Raw genomic sequence first — 15,165 nt, forward strand, 5'->3', positions numbered from 1 at the left:
ATTATTAAATAACTTTTCAAAAAATCTAATGAAAAAAATAATAATATGCATAAAAAACCAAATATTCTTGATATTCCTAGACAGTCATCAAAATGACGACACGTAATTTCATTTTCGATTTAAAATGCATTTTAGTCTATTGGGAAATGGTAAATTTAAGTTATACTAATTCGACCGTTTTATGAATTTTTGTTTTATACTACTTAAAACCAACTTGAATAAGAAAATAAATACAAGTTTGGTTCACTTTTTCGCTCACGATGAAAATTATATCGTCTTGAAATCAGCCGTAGTCAAAATGACGAAGGATGACGTTAATGTACAAAAAATAAGGATGGCTGTCCAGGGTTAAAAGACAGTTAAAGAAAACTTACCAATTCACTATTAAATTACAGGCAAAAAAGTACTAAAAATTTGTCCAAATTTTAAGGGGTTATTCTGAAATTAAATATTTATTTTTACATTAAAAATATTACATTAGTTTCCAAAAAAAATAATTAAAGAAATACTAAAATAAGGTATTAAAAACCTGTAATTTTGATGATAAAAAGGTCATAAAAACGTACAGTATGTCAAGAAAGTCTTTTGACATTGCCAACTATTTCAAATTCTAGAAATAATTGAAATATTAAATATTTTATTAAATTTTTAATTCTGTGTACGTATGTATACTTTGCAAAATACATAATAAAATATTTTTTTAAAATTTCATTATATTTAATTTTGGAACAAAACATAATTTTTATCCCATTGTCAAAACACTTTCTTGACAAACTGTAAATATTCTAGTTGAAAGAAAGCCAATCTTTAAAAGAAAACTTACCAATTCTCTACCTTTTTAAATTTGTTTGAATCCGTCTGGAGTTGCTCTGAAATTAAATATCGCTTTTACAACAAAGAAAAACATTAAACTGGTTTCCAAAAAAAAAAAAAATAATTAACAAATAATAATATACATAAAAAATATTCTTTTCAAAAGAAACCCATATTAAAAAAATACTTACCAATTTATGAATAAACTATACGCTGAGATATTACAAAAATTTTCCAAATTCATCTGGAATTGAATATTAATTTTTTACATTGAATAATGAAAATTTCAATACACTTTCAATTTCAACATATTTTACTAAATATTCTTAATAACTTTTTTCTAAACTACCGATAAAATATTAATAACTTTCATTTAAAAGGTTTAATAAACAAACACCAATATATGACTCAAAAATCCAAAATATTCCATGCCTTTATATTCCCTTGTTGCATACCTACTTAAAAGATGCAACAGCCCACGCCAACGCCAACTATACAACTGAAGCATACCAAACAAAACCAAGCAAAGCCAAAACATTCCTACAACAACAAAAACACATGTGCCTTTATTGAAAACAACACCTCACCCAGCCAAAAACCATCAACGAATAACAAACACACACACACACGCCACTAAATGAACAAAAATAAAAACAACCCCACGCTCATGTATACACAACAAAACTCAAGTAACATCATCTTTACATTAATCACATTCCACTATTCCGATAAAGATCTCTGTACTATGCATTAGTTCATCGCATCTGCTGACAATTTACTCTAAGAATAATATTCGTAAAGGCACACCAGTTTATGAGCGATGAAACGTTTAACTTAAAATTTGCAAAATTTTCATGAAATGTTATCTACCATTTTTGACGAAAATGTCTATAAATTTAATTACATGTGAACTAAAAATATTTCATTGTGTAATTTTTTACCAACAATTATTAACTATAGGAATAGTCAGTAAGAAATTGCTATCCACTTTCAAGTTCATTTTTCGTAAAAAAATATTTTCTCATACAAAAAAATCTTATAGTAAATAGCACTTATTATTTAGAAAATAGTTTACATTTCACAAGTAGTTTTATAGCATGACAAACGAATTTTTAACTACCAGTTAAGAAATTTTTTAAGGAAATTTCCATCGTATTTTGTAGGCCATGAACTAAACGATTGCTACTTAGAATTTGTAAAATTTCCTTTCGAGTAGTTAATTTTCGTTCAAGATACGAAAAATGAACTAAAATTCTGGAAAATTCTTGTAATAAATTATTGTAAAAATCTTCTTAATTTTACGACACACTTTTTTTTCTGTGTAGAAAATTTTTGCAAAATTTTTTTTCTATAGAAAATTTTATTAAAATTTTATTCCTTTAGAAAATTATTCCTCTTAATTGGAGAGAAACATTTTGCAAAATTTACCAAAAGTTCAAGAATTCTACCAATCTACCTACCAGTAAGAAATCTACCATTTTTGGTAGATTTCTATCAACTGTGGCAATCGTGGGTTGACCAATCGTCACAAGTCTTTTTGTTTTGAGTAATTGACAAATTTTAAATTCGTCGCTTTTTCAGAATATCCTTAATTTAAAGAATCCGCTTTTTTTTGAGATGGATGCTTAATTTTGCAGTTTTTATTCTCACATTTTCATCGCTCTTCGAGAGCCGCATTTTATGCTTCTGCATGCAACATTCAAGATGAGGAAACATTCAACACAGGAAATATAATCTCAAAAGATAACTAAAGGAGTTGTTATATTCCAACAGCAACCCAGAAAAACAACCTCAATATTTTATTGTAAAACAATCAAATCAAACACAAATGGGAAAAAAGCATCTTCTTTGTCTACTCTTGACTACTGCCATATTCTGATTTGTACAAATCTTGTATTTCGGTAATTTCGTTTCATTCATTCCTTCGTTCATCGTTATGTACCTTGGGCAAACATTGTTAAAATAAGGAGAAAAAACAAAAACACAACATTGCAAAGACACCAACGAAAATAAGTTAATAAAATGTTGCACTTCACATCTTCGTCGAGTGGCCAAAAAAGGGAAATGGAGTAAGTTATGCATAGCCAGACAGATATGCAGTGAATCCAGACAGACAGTGGCAGAAACATCCCAATCGAATTGCAATGTGAAGAGGGCAGGAAAATATTTTCGACACCGGAAATCGTTGTTTCTGAAAATCTTCTTCTTCTTCTTCGTTATGGTAGATGAGGATTGTCTGACTGACTTCATCTTTGGTATTGGCTACCAATTGAAGGATATGAATGGCTAGCGTATTAAGATTTTTTGCGGATGCATTGTTTGTCCTCCGGTTTTTTTTTTATACAGGGATTTTGTTTGAGGATGAGAAGCAAATGATTTTTCTGTTATCCTCAACTTCACAACATGATCTGGGTAATTTAAGTTTAATTTGGGTAAAAATATGCTTATTCGTAAAATTCTTGTGAAAATCCCCATTTTTACAAGGTACATTTTTAGGTTTGGGAAAGTAAACGCCGGTTCGCACAGAAATTGGAGTGTTTTATGGGGAAAATGAAATAACAACTCTCATAAAAGAATAAATGAACTAAAGATTAGGTTAGGTTAGATGACATCCCGATGTATCAGGCTCACTTAGACTATTCAGTCCATTGTGATACCACATTGGTGAACTTCTCTCTTATCACTGAGTGCTGCCCGATTCCATGTTAAGCTCAATGACAAGGGACCTCCTTTTTATAGCCGAGTCCGAACGGCGTTCCACATTGCTGTGAAAACACTTCGAGAAGCTTTGAAAACCACAGAAATATCACCAGCATTTCTGAGGTGGGATAATCCGACGCTGAAAAACTTGGTTTGAACATAAATATTTACTGCTGTTTATTATTTATGACACCACATTTAATTTCATATTATTGGACAAATTAATCAATAAATGGCTATTGTGAATCGGGGAATTGTCACTTCGTCAAAATGCAATCTGGCAACCCCGAGACGATTTGCACTGATGAGCTTTTCTGGATAGAACATCAATACCAGCGTTGCCACAATGAATTTTTATTTTGGACGAACATTTCTCCAAAATTGGACCAAAATACGTACCAGCGGACCGTTTTCCCACAAATTAAATTAATATAATTTAAAGGTTAAAATTTATCGAAAATTTTACTTCGATAGAAAATTTTATAAAATTTCTATTTATTTCTATAGAAAAATTTGTCAGCATTTTATTTCCATAGAAATTTTTGGAAAATTTTATTTCTATAGAAAATGTCACAATTTTTTTCTATAGAAACTTTTGTCAAAATTTTATTTCTATAAAAAATTTTGTCAAAATTTTATTTCTAGAGAAAATTTTGTAATAGTTTTATTTCTATAGAAAATTTTATCAAAATTTAATTTCTATAAAAAATTTTGTCACAATTTTATTTCTATAGAAAAATTTTTAAAAATTGTTTTCTATAGAGAAATTTGGCAAAATTTTATTTCTATAGAAAATTTGGCAAAATTTTATTTCTATAGAAAATTTTTTCAAGATTTTATTTCTATAAAAAAATTTGTCACAATTTTATTTCTATAGGAAAATTTCGTCCAAATTTTATTTCTACAGAAAATTTTATTTCTTTAGAACATTTTGTCAAAATTTTATTTCTATAGAAAATTATGTCAACATTTTATTTCTATAGAAAATTTTGTCAAAATTTTATTTCTGTAGAAAGTTTTATCAAAATTTTATTTCTATAAAAAATTTTGTCAGAATTTTATTTCTGTAGAAAACGTTGTCAGAATTTTATTTCTATAGAAAATTATGTCAAAATGTTATTTCTATAGAAAATTATGTCCAAATTTTATTTCTATAGAAAATTTTGTCAACATTTTATTTCTATAGAAAATTTTGTGAAAATTTTATTTCTATAGAAAATTGTATCAAAATTTTATTTCTATAAAAAATTTTGTCACAATTTTATTTCTATAGAAAATTTTGTCAAAATTTTATTTCTATAGAAAATTTTGTCAAAATTTTATTTCTGTAGAAAATTTTATCAAAATTTTATTTCTATAAAAAATTTTGTCACAATTTTATTTCTATAGAAAATGGTGTCAGAATTTTATTTCTGTAGAAAATGTTGTCAGAATTTTATTTCTATAGAAAATTATGTCAACATTTTATTTCTATAGAACATTTTGTCAAAATTTTATTTCTATAGAAAATTTTGTCAATGTTTTATTTCTATAGAAAATTATGTCAAAATTTTATTTCTATAAAAAATTTTGTCACAATTTTCTTTTTATAGAAAATGGTGTCAGAATTTTATTTCTATAGAAAATGTTGTCAACATTTTATTTCTATAGAAAATTACGTCAACATTTTATTTCTATAGAACATTTTGTCAAAATTTTATTTCTATAGAAAATTTTGTCATTGTTTTATTTCTATAGAAAATTATGTCAAAATTTTATTTCTATAAAAGATGCTGTACAATTTTTTTTCTATAGAAACTTTTGTCAAAATTTTATTTCTATAGAAAATTTTGTCAAAATTTTATTTCTATAGAAAATTTTGTCAACATTTTATTTCTATAGAAAATTTTGTAATAGTTTTATTTCTATAGAAAATTTTATCAAAATTTAATTTCTATAAAAAATTTTGTCACAATTTTATTTCTATAGAAAAATTTTTAAAAATTTTTTTCTATAGAGAAATTTGGCAAAATTTTATTTCTATAGAAAATTTGGCAAAATTTTATTTCTATAGAAAATTTTTTCAAGATTTTATTTCTATAAAAAAATTTGTCACAATTTTATTTCTATAGGAAAATTCCGTCCAAATTTTATTTCTACAGAAAATTTTATTTCTTTAGAACATTTTGTCAAAATTTTATTTCTATAGAAAATTATGTCAACATTTTATTTCTATAGAAAATTTTGTCAAAATTTTATTTTTATAGAAAATTTTGTCAAAATTTTATTTCTGTAGAAAATTTTATCAAAATTATATTTCTATAAAAAATTTTGTCAAAATTTTATTTCTATATAAAATTACGTCAATATTTTATTTCTATAGAACATTTTGTCAAAATTTTATTTCTATAGATAATTTTTTGTCAATGTTTTATTTCTATAGAAAATTATGTCAAAATTTTATTTCTATAAAAAATTTTGTCACAATTTTATTTCTATAGAAAATTTTGTCAAAATTTTATTTCTATAGAAAATTTTGTCAAAATTTTATTTCTATAGAAAAAGTATGTCAAAATTTTATTTCTATAGAAAATTTTGTCAAAATTTTTTTTGTAGAAAGTTTTATCAAAATTTTATTTCTATAAAAAATTTTGTCACAATTTTATTTTTATAGAAAATTGTATCAAAATTTTATTTCTATAAAAAAAATTGTCACAATTTTATTTCTATAGAAAATTTTGTCAAAATTTTATTTCTGTAGAAAATTTTGTCAAAATTTTATTTCTATAGAAAAAATTTCCAAAAATTTTATTTCTATAGAAAAATTTGTCAAAATATTTGATTCTAAAGGGTGGTTAAAATTTCAAGGGCCGATGTTGATTTTGAATAAAACACAAACTATTTAGTAAATTATTGTAATTTTATTTTATTATGATATATTGGTATTACTCAATTATGTATGGAACAAAATATCGTCCAAATGAGCGCCGCGACCTCGATGGCACACCTCCATCCGATGGTCCAAATTTTCGATGACGCTGAGGCATAATGGAGGTTCTATGCCGTTAATGTGCCGAATTATCTCATCCTTTAGCTCTTGAATTGTTGCTGACTTATCGACGTACACCTTTTCTTTCGAATAACCCCAAAGAAAAAAGTCCAACGGTGTCAAGTCACATGATCTTGGCGGCCATTTGTCATCGCCATAACGTGAGATAACACGGCCATTGAATTTGTTGCGCAAAAGAGTCATTGTTTCGTTAGCTATGTGGCAAGTGGCACCGTCCTGCTGAAACCACATATCGTCCACATCCATATCTTCCAATTCGGGCCATAAAAAGTTCGTTATCATCTCACGATAGCGAACACCATTCACAATAACTGCCTGACCGGCCTCATTTTGGAAAAAATACGGCCCGATGATGCCGCCAGCCCATAAACCGCACCAAACAGTCACTCTTTGTGGGTACATTGGTTTTTCGACAATCACTCTTGGATTCTCATTCGCCCAAATGCGGCAATTCTGTTTATTGACGAATCCACTGAGGTAAAAATGTGTCTCATCACTGAAGATGATTTTCTTCGAAAATTTATCATCCACTGTTGCCATTTCTTGGAACCATTTAACACGTTGTTGGATTGTGTATCTCTCCATGGTTCAAATTGAGTAAGTCTGAAATAGAGAAATGTCAAATAAAATTCGGAAAAAACTTGGCGTTTATGTGTGGTTCACATTCAACATCGGCCCTTACAATTTAACCACCCTTTATAGAAAATGTTGTCACAATTTTATTTCTATAGAAAATTTTGAATAAATACCGATTTGACGATAATGGACCAAAATCAATTTCCATTTGGTCCGACCATCGGATCAAATTTAAAAATTTTTGATTTTTTGGACCAATTTTGGTCCGATCGGAGTTGAGTTGTCTTTTGTTTGGTTGCATGTAAAAGTCAATTAAATTGTGACTATTCGATTTTGTTGTTATTAAGTGATGTTGACCACTATCGAAAATCAAATAATCGACCTTGGCCAATATCAAATTTCGACTAGGCCAGTTTCCTTTCAATTTATGTTCAAAAATGTTTTTTTTTTCAAAAAAATAATAGTCGGGGGTATTTGATATAGACCTCGACTTTTCGACATTTTTGACTAACAGCATATCCCTAAGGTATAGACTGCCAATGTGGTTTAATCCTTTCTCATTTTCTGCATCGAATAGAATGACCATTTGCAACATTTCACTATGAATTTTGTGAAATTTTAAACATTTTATCATACTTTAATATGAGTTCTTTGGAAAAAAAAGTGAAAAGTAGTTATGTCCTTTTTATTCCCTCTCATGGCAAAATCCTTTGAATGAACTATGACTTTTTTTGCATTTTCACCGTAAAGTTAAAATTACAAAGTTATGTTGAAATAAAGTTACAAATAGCAAAAAAAAATATGAATTCAACAGAAAATGGGAAAATAGACAGTAAAGTCATATACAAAACAAAAAAAGCTTTATGATGTGTCCCAAAGTATTCGTATAATTTAAAATATAAAATAAAACACACACACACACACACATCTGTATAAAGGTAGAAGAAAAACTTTTTTTCTTCCAATATTTCCAGGAAAGCTCTTCAATTTAAATGGCATGAGACATTCTGTGTGTTTTGGTCATCATCATCTCCTCATCATCGTCATCATCAAAATTGTCAATGCTTTAAAATTCTGAATAGTAAAATAGTGTGACGCCCGCAATTCATGACCATATTATTTCTGATCAACAACATTTGCAATGTGGGTAAACATTGGAACATTTATCCATCCGACATCCTTTGAATAATTCCACTAATTAACATTATCATAAAAAAGAATTTTTACTAAAAAAAATACCCAGATGTAGTAAATTTGTTTGTGTATGTGTGTCAGGTTAAAAAAAGGGATAACTCCATATTATAGAAAATTAGACTATTAAACCAGTATTTAAAAAAAATAATGAAATATTGGGTCCTTTGAGTTGTTAAAATTTTTGTTCAACTACCCTGTATTGCGAACTAGAAAATATTTCAGACGATAAGATATATAAGAGCGGCAGATAAAACCACAATTATTTTTCTTATAGGGATTTATAAGAAAAAATTACTTTTAAGCATGCATAGGATATAAAAAATTTCCGTCTCATGGGAATACATTTTATAACAATTCGGGTACGTTGTATATTTTTATTAAAAAAATAATAAGGAATATTTATTAAGTTCACTCTGTCATAAAATAAATAAAAATAAATTTGTACTTTTCAAAATGTCCCTCTAGTGATTTCGATTGTAAAAAATTTGTTATAAATTTTACACCACCATAAATCGAAAAATTTTGTTCGATTGGAAAACCCAGTGCTGTCTACCCAAAATGTGCACGTTCGATTGACGGGTAAAAGCTCGAACAATAATTAATTGTAACTTAATTAAAAAGAATATTTCTATAGAAAATTTTCTCAAAATTTTATTTTTACCGAAAAATATGTCAAAATTTTATTTCAATAGCAAATTTTGTCAACATTTTATTTCTATAGAAAATTTGGTCCAAATTTTATTTCTATAGAAAATTTTGTAAAAATTGTATTTCTATAGAAAATGTTGTCTAAATTTTTTTTTTTAGAAAATGTTGTCAAAATTTTATTTCAATAGAAAATTTTGTCAAAATTATATTTCAATAGAAAATTTTGTCAAAATTTTATTTCTATAGAAAATTTTGTCAAAATTTTATTTCTATAGAAAATTTTGTTAAAATCTTATTTCTATAAAAAATTTTATTAAAATTTTATTTCAATAGAAAATTTCGTCAAAATTTTATTTCTACAGAAATTTTTTCAACATTTTATTTCTATAGAAAATTTTGTTAAAATTTCATTTCTATAGAAAATTTTGTTAAAATTTTATTTCTATAGAAAATTTTGTCAAAAATTTTATTTCAATAGAAAATTTTGTCAAAATTTTATTTCTATAGAAATTGTTTCAACATTTTATTTCTATAGAAAATTTTGTCAACATTTTATTTCTATAGAAAATTTTGTCAAAATTTTATTCCTATAGAATATTTTGTATAAATTTTATTTCTATAAAAAATTTTGTTCAAATTTTATTTCTAGAGAAAATGTTGTCCAAATTTTATTTCTATAGAAAATTTTGTCAAAATTTTATTTCAATAGAAAATTTTGTAAAAACTTTATTTCTATTTTTCAACATTCTATTTCTATAGAAAATTTTGTCAAAATTTTATTTTTACAGAAAATTTTGTTAAAATTTTATTTCTATAAAAAATTTTGTTAAAATTTTATTTCTATAGAAAATTTTGTTAAAATTTTATTTCTATAGAAAATTTTGTTAAAATTTTATTTCAATAGAAAATTTTGTAAAAACTTTATTTCTATAGAAATTTTTTTAAAAATTTTATTTCTTAGAAAATTTTGTCAAATTTTATTTCTATAGAAAATTTTGTCAAAATTTTATTTCTACAGAAAATTTTGTCAACATTTTATTTCTATAGAAAATTTTGTCAACATTTTATTTCTACAGAAAATTTTGTCAACATTTTATTTCTATAGAAATTTTTTTAAAAATTTTATTTCTATAGAAAATTTTGTAAAAATTTTATTTCTATAGAAAATTTTGTCAAAAGTTTATTTCTACAGAAAATTTTGTCAAAATTTTATTTCTATAGAAAATTTTGTCAACATTTTATTTCTATAGAAAATTTTGTCAAAATTTAATTTCTAATGAAAATTTTGTCAAAATGTTATTCTTATAGAAAATTTTGTAAACTTTTTATTTCTATAGGTTAGGTTAGGTTAGGTTAGGTTATGTGGCAGCCCGATGTATCAGGCTCACTTAGACTATTCAGTCCATTGTGATACCACAGTGGTGAACTTCTCTCTTATCACTGAGTGCTGCCCGATTCCATGTTAAGCTCAATGACAAGGGACCTCCTTTTTATAGCCGAGTCCGAACGGCGTTCCACATTCCAGTGAAACAACTTAGAGAAGCTTTGAAACCCTCAGAAATGTCACCAGCATTACTGAGGTGGGATAATCCACCGCTGAAAAACTTTTTGGTATTCGGTCGTAGCAGGAATCGAACCCACGACCTTGTGTATGCAAGGCGGGCATGCTTACCATTGCACCACGGTGTCTCCCTTTATTTCTATAGAAAATTTTATTAAAATTTTATTTTTATAGAAAATTTTGTCAAAATTGTAATTCTATAGAAAAGTTTGTCCGAATTTTATTTGAATAGTAAATTTTGTCAAAACCTTATTTCTATAGAATTTCTTTTTCTTAATTTTATTTCTATAAAAAATTTTGTCAACATTTTATTTTTATGGAAATTTTTGTCAAAATTGTATCTCGTTGTCGTTTTTTTTTTTTTTTTTGATTTCAGCTTAAAACCATACATTGACTAAACTCCAAGTGTAGCTTAACCTACAGAGGAAAAGAATGTTTGTCAAATTTATTTGGGCAAAACCCTATAGACTGCAAGATGGTTGGATGGACGCACGTTTCGGAATTACCGCATTCCTCATCAACATCCTCTACTTGCAGCAAAACTATCAACCAATTATCAGAATAAACTCCGGCTAAACCCAAAAGTAAACCACACTTGAAACTTCCGAAAAAAGGTTTCACATGATAGCCGGCTTATGCCGAAATAAATTCGTACAAATATATCTATTTTCCTTTGCCACCGTCAAATCATCGATTTGAGTGCAGTTGGCTGGGTTTATTTTGAGCGTGCTTCCTCTTTTTCATTCGTTTTGTTTTGTTATTGTTGGTTGATGAGGAATGGGATAAATCCGAAACGTGCGTCCATCCAACCATCGTGCAGTCTATGACCAAATAAATTTGACAAGCATACTTTTCCTCTGTTGGTTAAGCTACACTTGTAGTTTAGTCAATGCATGGTTTTAAGCTGAAATAAAAAAAAAACAACAATAACATAACAAAACGAAATTTTATTTCTATAGAAAATTTTGTCAAAATTTTATTTCTATAGGAAATTTTGGCAACATTTTATTTCTATAGGAAATGTTGTCAACATTTTATTTCTAGAGAAAATTTTGTTAAAATTTTATTCTATAAAAAAATTGTCAAAATTTTATTTCCATAGAACATTTTTACAAAACTTTATTTCATTAGAAAATTTTGTCAACATTTTATTTCTATAGAAAATTTTGTCAAAATTTTATTTTTATAGTAAATTTTGTCAAAATTTTATTTCTGTAGAAAATTTTGTCAAAATTTTATTCTATAAAAAAATTTTCAAAATTTTATTTCCATAGAACATTTTTACAAAACTTTATTTCTATAGACAATTTTGCCAACATTTTATTTCTATAGAAAATTTTGTCAAAATTTTATTTCATTAGAAAATTTTGTCAACATTTTATTTTTATAGAAAATTTGGTGAAAATTTTATTTCTATAAAAAATGTTGTCAAAATTTTATTTTTATACAAAAATTTGGTGAATAGTTTATTTCTAATACAAAAATTTTGTCAATTTTATTTTTATATATTTTGCAAAATCTACCAAAACCACAAAAATTCTACCAAACAATAAAAAATCTACCATATTTGATATAATTCTACCAACTGTGGCAACTGTGGGTGTTACCCATCACAAGACCAAATGGTTTTAAATGTATTGATTTTTTGTATCTTCACTGCAAAAAAGCGTTCAAAAATAGGACTATTAAAAAAGGTCTTTAAAATAAAGTGCTGTATTTTAAAGACATTTTTTAATTTAAACATCGCATTGATAGGATCAAATGATTCTTATGAGCGCGTTAGAAGACAAATCTGCAAATTATGTATGGAATTTGGATTACAATGACGGGAATTAAACAACAATAGGACTGTTTTCGCATTTACCCAGTATAAACTTTGCAAAAGAGTAAGATTGGATTCAATCATTTTCGTAAAATTTTCTGCTATACTTCTAATTGACATCGTTCTATATTATTAAAAATATTATTAAAAACAGATGATAATTTTGTATTACATCCTGCAAGTTTTTTTTTGTGAATATTTTCCACCAAAAACTTGCAACTTCTCTTTTATTCAATATTTTGTTGGGTTTCAGTTTTTTTTTCTTATAAACGGGTTTCTTATACGAACCAAAAAACAGCAAAAATACTTGGTGAGATTTTTGAAGTTGACTTACATCAATTTCAAATCATAATGGCCACTTCATAGCAACGGCTTTAATATTTTGGGCTACAGTTTTTTTTAATCATGTTGTGCAAAACAAAAAAGTGCTTTATTTATTTTTGTGTTGCAATTTAATAGTGTTTGCATTAAAAATTACAACAAAATATGCATATGCGATTATGTCAACCAAACAAGCTGACGAAGGATTGAAAAAAAAAAGGATTCTCACTCACCCAAACACACGCACGCTAACATAATACACCTGGGAATATGAATCGCTGAGTGCATGTACGTGAGTATGTGTCTTTGGGATGGTTTGATCTGTTAGCATTATGACCCAAGTATAGTTGCTTCATTTCATAGGAGGTGAATACAAACATGGCTTTGATTACATCGATTAACTGTAAGCATAAAAACTCAAATAAAATTTTATGTTGCTCCATCATTGCCATCGAATGAAATGAATTCACCGGAGAGTATTTGCTATTACGCCAGCCCATCTCTCTACCGCAAACATCAATGCTATAGCTTTTGAAGCGTTAATGTTTATTTTACCATATTTTTTGTTGTTACATGGCACTTGTATTGTCACCAAATTCTCTTGTAGCAGAAATTCAAATTAAAAGTGAACGCAGTTGTACCTGGGATAAAGGTGCTTGGTGATAGTGATCCTCAATAACCACATGTAGCCATCCAATTCCATAGTAGTTATTATCGCTGTCATGTTGTTTATCCCTTTTTTCATTGCGGCAATAATGGCACAAGGGATATTCTGGCATTGGTCATAGTCAGTAACAAGGTAGTATAAAGCCATTTGAAATGGAAACAAAAATTAAATATCTATCATTCATTAATGGGAGTTTTACAAATTGGATTTTGAAAATGTTTTTTTTTTTTTTTTTTGGAAACTTTATATTCCTAAGTTGAGTTTCGGCCTTAGTTGCCTTAGACGATCTTACAAAAGAAAGTATTTTCTTTACAAACATAAGTGAATATTTGTAAAGATGATCATATGTTTGGTAGGTTGGTAGAATTATTAATATTTTGCAAAGTATCTCTCCTACCAAACGGTATTTCACAAATTTTCTATCGAAATAGAATTTTGAAATTTTTTCTGTAAAATGTTGACAAAATTTTCTATAGAAATAAAATTTTGAGAACGTTTTCTAATGAAATTAAATTTTGACAAAATTTCCTATAGAAATAAAATTTTGACAAAAGTTTTTATAGCATTAAAATTTTTACAAAATTTCTATAGAAATACAATTTTGACAACATTTTCTATAGAAATAAAATGTTGATAAAATTATCTACAGAATAAAAAAATTGACAAAATAATCTAAAGATTTTGACAAAAATTTTCTATAGGAATAAAATTTTGACAAAATTTTCTATCGCAATAAAATTTTGACACAATTTGCTATTGAAATAAAATTTTTAGAACATTTTCTATAGAAATAAAATTTTGACAAAATTTTTAATAGAAATAAAATTTTCACAAAATTTCCTATAAAAATAAAATTTTGACAAAATTTTCTATAGAAATAAAATTTTGACAAATCTTTCCTTTAACTATTTATTAAAATGATTAAACACACTTCGTAAAATTTTAAGTACTACTTAGCATAATTAAGAAGAAAAGGAATTTATTTTTCTTAAACTCTTTAGAAATAATTATAAATGTAAAAAATAAACCAGAAACGAAATTTTATGAAATAAATAAATGAAATGAAATAAAATTTTGACAACATTTTTTATGGAAATGAAATATTGATAAACTTTTTTATGGAAATAAAATTTTGACAAAATTTTCTAAACAAATAATATTTTGACAAAATTTTCTATAGAACTAAAATTTTGACAAAATTTTCAATAGAAATAAAACTGTGACAAAATTGTCTATAAAAATAAAGTGTTGACCCAACTTTCCAAGGAAACACATTTTTGACAAAATTTTCTATAGAAATAAAATTATGAGAAATAGAAGTAAACTTTTGACAAAATTTTCCATAGAACTAAAATTTTGACAAAATTTTTTTATGGAAACGAAATGTTGATAAAATATAAATAAAATAAAATTTTGAACAAATTTTCTATAAAAATAAAATTTTGACAAAATTTTCCATAGAAATTAAATTTTGAAATAAATTAAATAAAAATAAAATTTTGACAAAATTTCTATAGAAATACAATTTTGCCAAAATTGTCTATAGAAATAAAATTTTGAGAAAATTTTCTATTGAAATGAAATTTTGACAAAATTTTCTATTGAAATGAAATCTCGACAAAATTTTCTATAAAAATAAAATTTTTATAGCAATAAAATTTTGACAAAATGTTCTATAGAAATAAAATAAAAATACAATTTTGAAAAAATTTACTATAGAAATAAAATGTTGATACAATTTTCTACAGAATAAAAAACTTTGACAAATTAATCAGAAGAAAAATTTTTTTGACAAAATATTCTACAGAAATAAA

The 15,165-nt window shown here is 25.8% G+C and overlaps 1 long non-coding RNA gene across 1 annotated transcript; it reads right to left on the reverse strand.

Moving 5' to 3' along the window:
- Positions 1-403: 403 nt before the first annotated feature.
- Positions 404-1,305, reverse strand: LOC142228655 (uncharacterized). The gene is made up of 4 exons (XR_012720235.1): positions 1,269-1,305; positions 1,005-1,057; positions 824-911; positions 404-438 (listed from the first exon to the last, which is right to left on the reverse strand). It is a non-coding gene; the product is annotated as an uncharacterized LOC142228655 (long non-coding RNA).
- Positions 1,306-15,165: the final 13,860 nt, after the last annotated feature.

Source organism: Haematobia irritans, chromosome 3, assembly GCF_050003625.1.
Source record: "Haematobia irritans isolate KBUSLIRL chromosome 3, ASM5000362v1, whole genome shotgun sequence".
NCBI lineage: Eukaryota > Metazoa > Arthropoda > Insecta > Diptera > Muscidae > Haematobia > Haematobia irritans.